Here is a 13,977-nt window from a genome sequence, read left to right on the forward strand (position 1 = left end):
CTTTCCAGAATGTGCATAATGACCATATTCTTGATTTCATCCTTGCCTCAAAGCTAAGCTCCACTTGACCTTGATGTCTCTAGGACTTTCTTCGTTTTATCTCTATGGTATGTAATCTCTTTAATATCTGTTGAATTCAGTTTTCTAGTATTCTCCTGGGGATTTTTGCATCAGTGTGCATCAGAGATACTGGTCTGTGGTTTTCTTTCCTTGACGTGTCTGTGTCTGGCTTTGCTATTAGTGTGACAGCCTCACAGAATACACTTGGAAGTGTTCCCTCTTCTTCAAGTTTTTTGGAAAATTTGTAGAGAATTGGTCTTAGTTCTTCTTTAAATGGTGAATTCATCAGCGAAGCCAACTGGTCCTGGGCTTTTCTTTGTTGAGATGTTTTGCATTAATTCAATGTCCTTGTTAATTATAAGTCATTCAGATTTTCTATCTCTTCATGATTCAGTTTTTGTAGGTTGGACATTTCTAGAAATTGACTCATTTCGTCTAAGCTATCTAATTTGTTTGGGTACAGTTGTTCATAGTAATCCCTTACAATTCTTTTTATTTCCATAAAATCAGTTGGAATGTCCCCCTTTTTAATTTCTGTTTTTAGTTATTTGAATCTTCTTTTTTTCTTAGTCAATCTAGCTAAAGTTTTGCCAACTTTGTTGACCTTTCAAAGAACTAACTCTTACTTTTGATGACTTTATCTATTGTTCTTCTCATTTGTTAATCTGTGCTCTAATCTTTATTAACTCAATTTCCTTTTACTTTTGTCTGCAAACGGGCCCATTCTCAGAGATCATCTCTTTATTTTAATGATTTCCAAATACAGATAATAGCACCAGCATACATGAAACTATTTCCATTTTTTGTCTTGTTCTCCTGGAGCTACACAATTCTTATTATTTTATACGTTTTCATAAGCAACAGCTTTCCAAACATTTCACCACCAAAAGATGATCATCTTTATCCAGGCATTGATAAATGCATCGTCGTTACATGCTATTCAGTCTCAGTCAAGGATGTCTATTTCTAGATCTGTATCCTTCTTCCCTCCCTTCCTTCCTTCCCTCCTTCCCTCTCTCCTTCCTCCCTCTCTCCTTCCTTCCTTCCTTCCTTCCTTCCCTCCTTCCCTCTCTCCTTCCTTCCTCCCTTCCTTCCTCCCTTCCTTCCTTCCATCCTTCCTCCCTTCCTTCCTTCCTTCCTTCCTCTTTCCTTCTCTCTTGAGTTAACCATCAGGCTAAACTAGGACAATGCACTAAGTGACAGCACCGAAATCTCTGTGTTTGACAACAACAAATATATAAGTAGCTCCCAGGTTTCATGTCTGTCTCAGGTTATGGTTGGTAGTGGGGTGGGTGACCCTCTCCTCCATGTGATCACCACTCAAGGGCCTGCAGCTGACTTGGGCATCACCATCTAGAATGTTGGTGATTTCCCTGGAAAAGGGAAGAGAATATGGCAAATAACATCCACATTCTTCAAGCCTTCAAGCTAAAGGTAAAGCTTCCCAGGTCCCATCACAGTTCATTGGCCCAAGTAAGTCATATAGACATGACCATCTTCAAGGGGGAGGGAGATACTATCTGAGCGTGTGCCCAAAGGGAAAGAACAGGAATAGAGAACAGCCCAAAACGGCCACAAAAGTTAGCTTACAGACTAGGGGGAAGTGTCTACAAAGCAGAAGACAGAAAGAGTGTTATCCGCAGTTTTAAAGGGTGAAAAACACCCTCTTAGAAATAAAAAGGGAAAAACCAATAGAAAAAGTGGCAAAGAAAACAAAATCTGATTTACAAGGAAGCAATCCACACAGCCAGCGCACCTGTGAAAAGGTGCTCACACTCCCTAAATTAAAGCAACAATAAAGCATCGCTCTACGACTATTTGCATGGCAAGACAGAGAAAATAAACCAGGAAACACCCAGTGCTGGCAGGACAGGAGGCCAGGGCTGTTGATTTTCACGGCCTTTGGAAAGCTTTCTGGCCACACTGTTACCTTTAGAAACACGTGCTCCAATCCAGCACCCCAGCCCTGAAGTCACGGCAGAAACAGAAAAAGCAGATATGTAGGGATTTAAGTACACAAGTGATTACTACAGAGTTGCTGAGAGTGTCGAGCTTCAGAGATGAAGTGAATGCCCGCACATAAAGAGGAACGCTCAGTTGTTAGAGCGTGTCCATGACGGGGGGCATTAGAGGCTTCTTTTAAAAACTGAATTTGAATTACACCAGGGGACAACATCCACCAGCTCTGCTGAAATATGAAAGCACAAGGGAGACAATGTCTGTGACATGTGAACTTGTGATATGTGAACTCAGGGTCCTGGATACGTGTGCACGCATGCACATGCACGTGCAGAGAGGCTGAGCATCAGGGGGACACGGTGCCACCCTGTGAGAGTGAGCCTTGGCTGATTTGGGAGGAAGGTGAGGACGGAAGTGAGTGGGTAATGGGGACAAACACAGAAGAAAAGGAAACAGGTACACAAATTATCATATTGATTTTTTTTTTTTGCAAAGTGATTTGTGTGCACATGAAACCTTTTTTAAAAAAATAATTTAATCCTATTTTTTTTTTCCCGTCTGTGCCATGCTATTCCCTTTGTCATATGTTGAATTTGAGAAAACAGGGTCTTCCCTCTGGACATCACTGCGTGTGCGACAGACTGGGTCAGGCTCGCGGCACCGCCCTCCGAGGTGCACCTGTCCGGCCCACGCTGCCTGTGGAGGTCTGCAGCTTGGAGGACGCTTGCTGGAGAAACGTCTACCCAAGAGCCTCAGTCACTGGCCAGCTAGGCGGCGGTGCTGGGATGAAGTTTCCCTGCGATCTGCTTTCTCAGAGTGAAGGCCCCGCCAGCCAGTCTTTAAGTCAGAGAATTCCATTTCGTGGAAAATTGACCAAATGATTCCTGGACGTTATCTCATAAGCTGAAACACAAAACGCGAAAAACAATAAACGCTGAAGCTCTCCAGTGCTCCACCTCACACGTACTGACAAATCTATTTCCAACTCTCCATCTATACTAGGCTTTTCCTAAATTGTCCAGAATTTCAAATCCGATAGATTCATTTCTGATTTTTGAATTATCACTAAGCCCGTAGGGCAGACAGGGCTTTAGGGCTTACGGTACATTCGTAAGGAAGGATTCACGAGCCGAGACAGAACGGTCAGTAGGGTTATTTTAAGCCAAGCTGCGTGGCACTGGTTCCGGCGGCGGGGACAGTCACTGCTCAGCGAACTCCATCGATGGCTGTGTCATTGACCCACCACTCAAAAACACTGAATCGATTGTTCTATGGTCAGTTGAGGCCACACTACCTGGATCACGTGCTTGTCAGTCACACAGACATGGGTTAAGTCCACTTAGATTTGTACATCTATTGAGATACCTATTATTTAAATAATGCCGAGCAATATTCATATCCCTTCACATGGAGTAAGTATATATTGCTCGGGTTGTCAATACACAGCTGAATTATTATTTCATTCTATGTAGTAAACCATCTTTCCAGGTGCTGGAGACGTGGGCAGCCATAATTCATAACAGGGGCTCAGAGGTGCAGAGCCATACGTTAATGGCATGTGATAAAAATCAACACCTGCCAAACCCCCGACAGAGAAAGGAGCCCTCGCTCTTTACGTGGATGGCCACGTCGGGAAGTTACTGTTTCCCCAGGTGTGCCCATCCTGGAGCCTGAAAAGAAACACCGAGGCCCTGGCAAAAGCAGTCGACCTGATTCACTTACGCTCTCTATTGCATGACAAATTTAGGCCAGTCTTCCGTGGCTGTGGGGGTGTAGCTGACAGATACAGCCAGCTGTAAGCTGGGCTCCGTCCTGCCCCCGAGGAGGGTCTCGGCAGGCTACTCAACCTCCCAAGCAACGAGCTTCTTATCACAAGAGAGAGTAGAAAGGTAGGCAGATGGGGAGAGAGATAAATGGATGATAGGAGGGTAGCTAGAGATCGGTAGCAAGTAGAAGGATGATAGGGGCTACGTATGGCTCTAACAGAGACTCCTCTGTAAACCAGCAGAGACAGGGCCTGCCCCTCTCTGGCCCGGCAGTCCTGGACCGGCCACCCCGAGGGAGGAAGGCCAGGCAGTGCAGGCCAGAGAGAGCCCGAGCCAGGGGCCCCAGCAGCAGGACTCCTCTCCCTTGCCCTCTGCCAAGTCTACTTTCTGCATGGTGGCTTCGCGCCCTCTGCCCCGAGATGCTCCTCAGGACGGGGCAGGGGGCTTTTCCTTGTGAGGCGGGGGCCAGCTCAAAGAACTTCCCTCCCTCCTGACCTCTCCACTTGCTCTCCTTCCCGGGCACAGCCCTGTGCCCACACTCCCCAGGCTGCTTGCCCGATGTTTAGCCTTTAGCAGCACCAGCCCTGTATTCTGGAGTGTCCAGGCTAAGAAAACCAGACTCACGGAAACTCAAACGATCCTGATACCCTTTCCCTTGGAGGTCTATTACAAGTGTTCTAACACATTTTAGGAAGGAGTTGAAATTAACTCTGCATTTACAATCTTTTCCTGTGCCAGCCACAAACCCCCATGGCAGTGTCCTCAAACCGACGGTGACCTGTGACCAGGGAGATTCTGAGAAAGTCATCCCTGACTCTGACTAGGGAAGGTTGCATGGACAAGTGTCCAGACAACCCCCTCGATCAGGGGTTCAGACCCTCTCTGTGCAGCCCCTGATCCCCTGGTTGGCGCATGTTTCTGCAGAGGGGGGTCCTCACTGTGCACTCCTGGGTGAACACCAGGACAACGTCCCTCCCCAGACTCTGCCCGCATGCTGCTCCCCCAGCCTCCCCCACCCGGCTTCTCCTCTCCAGAGCCTCCCATCATCACCAGTTCTTGGCACGGCTCTCCTCTGCCGCTGACAGCCTGCGGGCACAAACCAGCCGCGCGGACTTCCTCTGCCCTCCTCCACCTCCTGTTCTGGAACGTTCCCGCCTCTCCGTGTCTGTTCTGAGCAGGAGGCTGATGGTGCTGAGTAACTGAAGTTGTATGATGTGTCTGTGCACAGAAGGACCCCCACCCCACCTGGGCTGGATATCTCCGTGATAACTTCTGCTTGGGGACAGTCCGCATGCGGTTTGAGGCACCTTAAGGAGGGTGAGGAGGGCAGCAGACATCCAAGGGCTGGGTGACCTCTAAGAGGTAGGACACAGAAGCCCCAAGACAGGTTTTCCTCAAGGAAGGAGCCATTGAAGAACAGGCTCTTAACACGTCGCTGTCCAAATCCTTGATGTACTCATAAAATATGCAGAATTTGTTTCTCCTTAAACCTTTATTGCTGAAGTCCCTTTCATTCCCCTTGTCCCGAAGCACAGACTTTCTCTTCAGCCCCTTTGGCAGGTCTGGTCTGCAGTCTCAAGTGTAGCTCCAACTTTGGTGAAGGAAGCCGGAGGACCGTGGGGTCCCAGCAATGGAGCCTCGTGAGGGACGATGGCCAGACGGTGCCTGAGGTGCAGACCTTGATTCATCACAAAACAAGGAGGCCACAGTGGCACCTTGCAGCTCCTTTCAAACATGGGGAGGAATTCCCTTATGGCAGTTCATTAGTTTATCAGGATTTTCTGCATAGGGACTCAAAATCTTCAGAAGAATGGTCCATTTTAGATTATTTCAGGATAAAATAGAGCAGAAGTCTCAGATTGGCAGCTGGGAGTCTGTGTTGTGTTTCAAAAATTGAGTGGCTATACTACATATACTTTTTTTTTTTTTTTAATGAGAAGTTTTAAAACCAAAATATGGATTCTAGGCTTCCTTGAAAAGAGTCAAAGTCACCAAGGCACCCCCCTCTGAGAAGCAAGAACGGCAGGTGGTAGCCAGTGCCTGGTTTCTACGGGGTGGTTCTCTGCACCTTGGCACAGCCCCGCTGCTTCCGTAGGTCTCCCTTGGCCTCCACACACAAGCCCGTTCTCCTGCACACTCTCCCGCGGGGCTCCACCGGGCCCTCCAACAGAGGGAGCCCAGCCATGGGGCAGCCTCTCAGGTGGGAGTTTGGAACACAGGCTGCAGTGGTCAGATTTCTGTAAATCTGACTTTTGTCTTACTGATTACTTAGACTGTTGGTGATAAAATGTTAATTAACAAGACTTTATGAATATATTTCTTTACTTTTAAGAAATTCCAGCCGACAGTGAACGTGGTTGCCCCAAGTCAAGGCAAGTTGCTGTTTTTGACCCTGAGGGGGAAGAAGAAGTTTCCCTTGACCTCTTAGGGTCCCTGGTTGGGTCTGAAAATTAAAACAACAAAGGCAGATGAACAGAAGAAAAGCATACAGGTTTATCTAATATAAATTATTTTACATGACATGAGAGCCTTCATAAGAACCAGAAGATCTGAGAAACAGTCAAACCTGAGCTTTTTCATACTAGGTTTGATGAAGAAGGACAGCCATGGGAAAATGTGATAGGACAAGGAAGGTATGAGCCCAGAGAAACATACTGGGGGAAACTTATCAAGGTCTGTGTGATCAGATTCCTTTCTTTGGTCCCTCCATCCTGGAGGGAAGGACCTTCCACAAGGGCCATGCCTTCAAGGCAGAAGGGCAAGAAAAGGGTGGCAGTAATTCCTGCACTTCTGTGCTCTCAGAATCCTTCTGCTCAAAATGCCCAATATGCTAAGGCACCATATTTTGGGGTAGAAGGTTCTGAACCCCATCAAACTCACCAGAATTCAGGAATCTTGGTGCACACGTGATTTCTCCGGATGATTCAGAGAAATGTATGCAACGTTCTCTCTTCTAATGGCAGGACTCAAGTAAGCGATGATAGCCCCCTGGTCATAATCATGACCACCTCTCTGACTCTATCTGCACTAAATCTAGGTGGCTATCATCTATAACTGCCAATTTGGGGAAGGTCAGGGAGAGGTTGTGTGAGAGCCGGTTACAAGGAAAGGGGCCCTTGGTGCCGGCAGAAGCCCAGAGCAGCAGAGACGCCAAGCTTGATTCCTCTTTAGACACAGCTACACAAAACGCTCAGGTGAATTGCCGTGCGCCTAAATGTGTTTTCTCTACATAATTTTGAGGGTGCAGTGAGGGGAAGGGTGGCTGGAGACGGGGAGACAATGTGACTAAACACTGCGGGAAGCACATTGTCGGCAGAGGTTGCACTCAGGGTTTACGAAGCACCCCTGTCCGGGACACAGTGCACTGCGTCTAGACTCTGTTCTCCCCTCGCCCCAGACAGTGCACTACCCAGGTCACCACAGAGCTGAGTGCCTCAGCAGCTCCAGTGGTCCACTTGAGACGGCAAGCATCAAGAGTCAACTTTCTGCAGGTCTTAGGCAGTCTGCAAAGTTCCCTCATCTTGTAGATGGCTCATTCCTCAACTGGACTAAAAGGTAGTTTGGGCCAGATGGTTTCCAAGTCCTCCAGCTCTGAGAAGCCACAACCATAGAATCTGGATTACTTCCCTGCCTCTTTGGACGGTTATAATTCCTCTGCTGCTCAGCATCCCCTGTCTGTTGGATCTCCATTTCTTTGTCTCTTTCCCTGCCTTTCTGCTGAGATGGGATCCAGTCAGTTCACAATTGTATTTTCTCATCCAACCCTTACAACACTTCTAAGGGAGGGCACCCACCCACACAGGGGATCCTACTACTAGACCTCTCCACCTTTCTTCTCCCTGTCAGTTAAGATGGGAGGGAAAGAGCTCTAGGTGCCTAACAGGCACAGGGGCGTGTGGGGAGCCAGAGCACAGCAGGCAAGGAATTTAATGGATGTGGAATTCGTGAAACTACAGATCGCTAAAGGCAGAGAACAACAGCACAACGTGGATGCATCCCCCTTTGAGATGCGGCAGGTGACTTGGGTGGGCAATTTGAGGAGACAGAGATTTGCAGTTACTTGAACTGACAGCTAGGGGCATGGTCTTCCAGTGAACAGCTGGTCTCCCTCAGTGATGGGTAGAGGGCCTCATATTGGCTGGAACACTGAGCAGGTACGTCTATATTGTCTAGCTAGCAATGCATTGGTTAGAGTAAAACTTTTCCTTTCAGAAGCCTAGAATACAGTTTCCTGAAAGTCACTGATAGGTAATAATAAACAACTGTATTAGAAATTTCATGCTCCATTTGCCTTTCAGAACTATTTGATCATGTGTGTATTTGGGACCTCAGATAGACATTTCAAGGTTTGATGTGATAACCCAATATAAAGAAGAGAGGAGTAATTATAATTCAGTGATTCCCATTGGGAGGGTGAGCACGGGGCTGTTGTCAGCCTCTGCAGGACGGTTTCCTCTCTTTGAGATTCTGGTAGACCTGCTGTGGGGGCATCATCCCGTTGGGACAGAGGTGAGAGCCAGTGATAACCTCTGATCTGGGACTCGAGGGTAGACGTGCTAGGAAAATGTCTCCTACATTCACCCACTTGCCAAAGATTTGGTTTCCAAGTAAACTTAGCAATTAATTTTCCGTAAAAATAGGTAGAAGGTGGGATGCCTGGGTGGCTCAGTCAGTTGAGCGTCTGCCTTCGGCTCAGGTCATGATCCCAGGGTCCTGGGATCGAGTCCCACATCGGGCTCCTTGCTGAGCAAGGGGCCTGCTTCTCCCTCTGCCTGCCTCTGTCTCTCTCTCTCTGATAAATAAATAAAAATCTTAAAAAAAAATAGGTAGAAGGTTAAAAGCATATGCCCTCTGAGCATGTTCATTTCTTTGAGACTTAAAAATCAGACGTAGCCTTCTTGAAATGTACCATGTGATCATGAAATGAAATCCATGGGCTAGGAAGGATCTTTGGCTGCCTTCTTTCTATTTTTTTTTTTAATTTAAATTCAATTTAGTTAACATATAGTGTATTATTAGTTGTAGGGGTAAAATTTAGTGATTCATAAGTTGCATACAACACCCAAGGCTCATCACACCAAGTGCCTTCCTTCACGCCCATCCCCCAGGTACCCCAACCCCTCACCCCCCTCCCCTCCAGCAGCCCTCAGTTTGATTCCTAGAGTTGAAAGTCTCTTATGGTTTGTCTCCCTCTCTGTTTTTATCTTATTTTATTTTTCCTTCCCTTCCCTTATGTTCATGTTTTGTTTCTTAAATTTCACATATGAGTGAAATCATATGGTATTTGTTTTTCTCTGATTGACTTATTTTGCTTAGCATAAAACCCTCTAGTTCCATCCACCTTGTTGCAAATGGCAAGATTTCATTCTTTTTGATGGCTGAGTAATATTCCATTATTTATATCTATCTATCTAAATATATATATTATATACATTATATATATATATATATATATATATATATATATATATATATATATATATAACCTCTTCTTTATCCATCATCTATTGATGGACATCTGGGCTCTTCCCATTGTTTGGCTATTGTGGACATTGCTGCTATAAACATTGGGGTACAGTTGCCCCTTCGGATCACTACATCTGTATCTTTGGGGTAAACATCTAGTAGTATGATTGCTGGGTCGTAGAGTAGCTCTATTTTCGACTTTTTGAGGAACCTTCATACGTTTTCCAGAGTGGCTGCACCAGCTTGCATTCCCACCAGCAGTTTAAGAGGGTTCCCCTTTCTCCACATCCTCTCCAACATCTGTTGCTTCCTGAGTTGTTCATTTTAGCCATTGTGACCAGTGTCGAGTGGCATCTCATTGTGATTTTTATTTGTATTTCCCCAAACCTTGGCTGCTTTTTGCCATCGTCAGGCTGCCTCTCAGCCTCTCTGAACATTTACTCAACAATGTGAGTTCTTGAGCTTAATCATGCATATTTTCCTTACAACCAGGCAGTCTTCAATCTAAAAATCCCAGCATCTATTAGTTTGATGGGATCTTTTGCAGCAGGCTCCCGCAGGGGCCCTCCATGAAGAAAGACACAACCGGGAAACTTATTCCAAGTTCCTGTGGGCAGATTGCTTGAAATTGAGACCCTGTCGTGGTGTCTGAATGCTCCACAGAAGGCCTGGGAGTCAGACTCAGGAATGCAGCAGTCATCCTGTCTCCAACAGTGGGCTCAGAGCCCGGAACTTGAAATGCCCCTTATCCTGCAAACAAGTGGCTACTGGCCCTGACCTGAAAAGAGAAAGGAAGTTATAAGGCCCCAGGCAGTGGGCATCAGACATCAGCATCCCATTGGATATAAGTAAGATAAACAGCAGGTGGTTAACAGCTCCCAAAGTAATATTAACTTGTGTTAAGTATCATTGTGAATTAGGAAAGCTTTAAAACAATTTTAAGACAAAAGTTAGCATAACATTCGTACAAAATGTAGGGAAAAAATTCTGAAGTTTCCAAGTAGAAACATCTGAGGTGTATATAGTGAATTTGATAAGCTGAAGCCACCAAAGTTGAAGACAGGGGATTTAAATAAACTGTCATTGGAAAATGATGATGATGTTGTTCAACAAGATGCCTTTGTTTAAAAATGAAAATTTCCGGGGCGCCTGGGTGGCTCAGTTCGTTAAGCAACTGCCTTCGGCTCAGGTCATGATCCTGGAGTCCCGGGATCGAGTCCCGCATCGGGCTCCCTGCTCAGCGGGGAGTCTGCTTCTCCCTCTGACCCTCTTCCTTCTCGTGCTCTCTGGCTCTCATTCTCTCTCTCTCAAATAAATAAATAAAATCTTTAAAAAAATGAAAATTTCCATCCTACATTAAGATATAAGAAACAACATTCAAGTAGACATTTATGAAAAGTAATGTAAAAATTTCCAATAGGACTTTTCGTTTGTTAACATAGACCTTCATAAGCAATAATAAACATGAGAAATACGACATGGTCAGTCCTATAAAGTCTATCATGTTGGTTTTATATAATATTTGCAATAAGATATGCAGAGGTACGGTCTATTTTGACTAATGGGCTTTCCCACACTGGGTAATCCCATGCTATGTGGTGAGGTATGGAATGATAGGGAACTAGAGAGCCAGATTGGGATTCCATTTACTGCAAGGTGTCATGTGACTCTCACCCCGGGTTTGTGGTCAACTCCTCCCAGCTTAGGCAAGGAAGGAATGCAGAAGGAGGGGACGGGTGGCTCAGAGTCAGTGGCAGACCAATAAGAAACATGAGCAGGGCAGAAGGAGTGAGTAGCAGAAGCTATGGACATGAAACACAGAGGCTGGTCTACCTTTAGTCCCAGTGGAGAAAGCCCCAAAGTACCAAGCAGATTTTGAGATCTTCCTTAAAAATGCAAGCTCTTGGGTGGGAGGGTCACATGCCAAACCTCTGGCTTCCAGGAAGCAGGGGAAGAAAGACATCCCTTTTGGCTCCCATTATGGAGGGCATGGGGCATTGTGTCCCTTAACACTACACACACTGGGGAATCCCATGCAAAGGGAAAGAAATTTGTTCCATGGATGACAGGAAATAAGAAAAGACAAACATTCCTTGGAAGGTTTTCATTACAGATAATTTTGAAAATCCTTTACTAAGTAGGATGGGCTGAGAAGAACTAAGTTTTCACAGGAAACTGTATTATGTGCACTTTATGTATGATGTAATTCAGACGTTCAGTGACTATGATGGTTTTCAGTTACAACCCCTGGAGATGCATGGTATACCATTTGCCTCTCCTTGGCAAGCAAGCTAAACACAGATTGGAAACTGGAAGGTAGTTGAATCTCTAACGGGGTGTTAAAGCTATGAAAGAATATGATGTGGGCTTGAGGGGATATAGCTGTAGAGGGAAGTCTAGATCTTATGGTGATACCAGCCAAGTAAAGGATTTAAAATACAAAATAACCCCCCACTGGCCCAGGCTTAACAATCGTGTCTTTAGGTAATGAGTGTGCCCCACACAAACCCACAAACCAAACAACACAGAAATGCAAGTTGCAGGGGTCAGGGACAGAAGCCTTTGGGGATCGGAAACAGAGGTGTGAGCAGGGGTACAAGGCCTCCTTCCACAGCACAGACCAAGCTGTGTTCTGAGGGCTGCACACTGAAGAGCAACCTTCCCTGGAAACAGGGGGGACTCATATGTTCACTTGCCACACTACAATATGAAAGTAACATTGAAACTGCTCAATTTGGGGGGAAAAACACAACTGCTTTCTCAGAATAACATAATCTTTTAGGTTTTGTTGATGGAAACAATGTCAAGATTGCTGAGGGCCTATTTACACAGGGATGGGTAAACATGCAATCACTTCAGATGTGTGTGCGATTATGGAGATTAGGGCAAATAGTGCACTCACTGCAGCTCCTCACTCATAGGCTAAAGTTTAACAATTGATGGGGGGCCCCATGAGCATCGTGCTCAGAATGAGACAAAGGAAAGGCTAGTTTGATGGGGGCTAGATGGGACATGATCGTCACGGAATACAGGTTTTTCCTGGGAATGGCAAACCTGGTTGGACATTGAATTGGTTGGTGACCAAGACATAGCATTAGGGTTCTTAATGCTTATGGCAGAGCTGTGACAAAAAGAAGGTTGCCAGATGGGGTCTGGAGACAGATACATGGACACCAGCTGGGGAAATTGCAAGGCCAGGTAGTTTTCCTATTCTGTGGACTCAGGGGGAGACCCTGGGATAGACTATGGGGAGACCTAGGGCACCCTTTGTCTAAGATCTCCACAAATGTATTTGCTGGTTTGATTTGGGAGTGGTCCGACTGAAGGGAGACATTCTAATAGGTTACCCTGAACTCAGCCAGACTTTGGAATTTATAGAGAAGGACAAGACATTCAGGAACAATTAAAGGTGGTCAGGATAATTGAATCAGATTCCTGGAGGCTTCTTGAGGGATGTAATCAGGGAACCAGGGATGGATGACATCAGCTCTGCACCCTCAAAACTCTGGCCTTTCTGAGATTTGAGAGAACTGTCCTCTGTGGGCTGCTCCCGCCCCAACACTCCCCTCTCCTGCAGGACAGCTGTCTGTTGGAGTTCCAACAGGTCAATGCATGGACACCCATCTTTTCTCTCCCATTCTCAAAACCAATTAAGAAATAAGAATTGGGATGCAAGCAAAATATTACTTCTATTTCTGATGGAGGTGATTAGACAAGGGGCATTGGATCAGCAACCAAAGGGGTTTACCAAGGCTTCTTCCTAAAAATAGACAAACTCGCCATGTGCCTCGTGTGTGGTGCAGATTCCAGGGCAGGCGGCAACAATACGAAACATCCGGTCGCTCTGCAATTCAGAAAGGAGGAAGAAGGAGAGCACCTGGCAGAGCAAGGTTGGGGACCCTTCCAGATCCATCCGTTGGTTACTCCTTCCCTTGCTCCAGGATGAGTAAGTCCGGCTTGGGGAGAAGGAACAGGAGGCTCACACTCTTGGGGAATCCACCAGGAGGAAGATGGAAGTCCCACTTTGCCTGCCTTTAAAAAGGATGAGCACTGCAGGTGGAAATAATAAGTTTCAGTGCCATTGTAAAGATTTAAAGAGATGCTCTAGTATATAAAAATCATCTAGCAAAGTGCCTGATAGAGAGGAAGTGCTCTCACGCTGCCATGGTAGGGCTTTAAGAGATCCCCACTTCACTGCGCGTCTCCTGTTCCATTGTTTTCAACGTGCTGCTAATAATTCTAAAGAGCAACCATATTGTCTATCATTCCTAGGCTTGGAATTTGTGCAAATTAAATAAATATTACATTGTAATATTTGAAAATGTGACTTGAAAGGGGGCTGAGAATTTAAGACAACATATGATGTCATTTTTTTAGTACATATTTAGAACCTGGTCTCACTTTCTACATAATCTCCAGGAAATCAATTTTCCCGGGTGGGCAGCTAATAGCCAGAAACCCTATGGGTTGAGTTTTGTCAGGAAAACTTCAAATCAAATAATACCTTTTATAACCTGTATGTGTTGTGTTTTCTCTCCCTCCCAGAACTGATGGCTATGACACTTTTTTTTTTTTTTTTTGCTTTTTGATGATTTTGTGTCTTTCTAGTTCTTATAAATGAGAAAGACAGGACCAGTTCTAGTCCTAACTCTGGCCTAAGTGTAGCTATTGTCCAGTCGAGACTTGAGGCATCGGGGGATCGGGAAAAGTGGGGTACCCAAAGGGG

The sequence above is a fragment of the Zalophus californianus genome, chromosome 5, assembly GCF_009762305.2.
Source record: "Zalophus californianus isolate mZalCal1 chromosome 5, mZalCal1.pri.v2, whole genome shotgun sequence".
NCBI lineage: Eukaryota > Metazoa > Chordata > Mammalia > Carnivora > Otariidae > Zalophus > Zalophus californianus.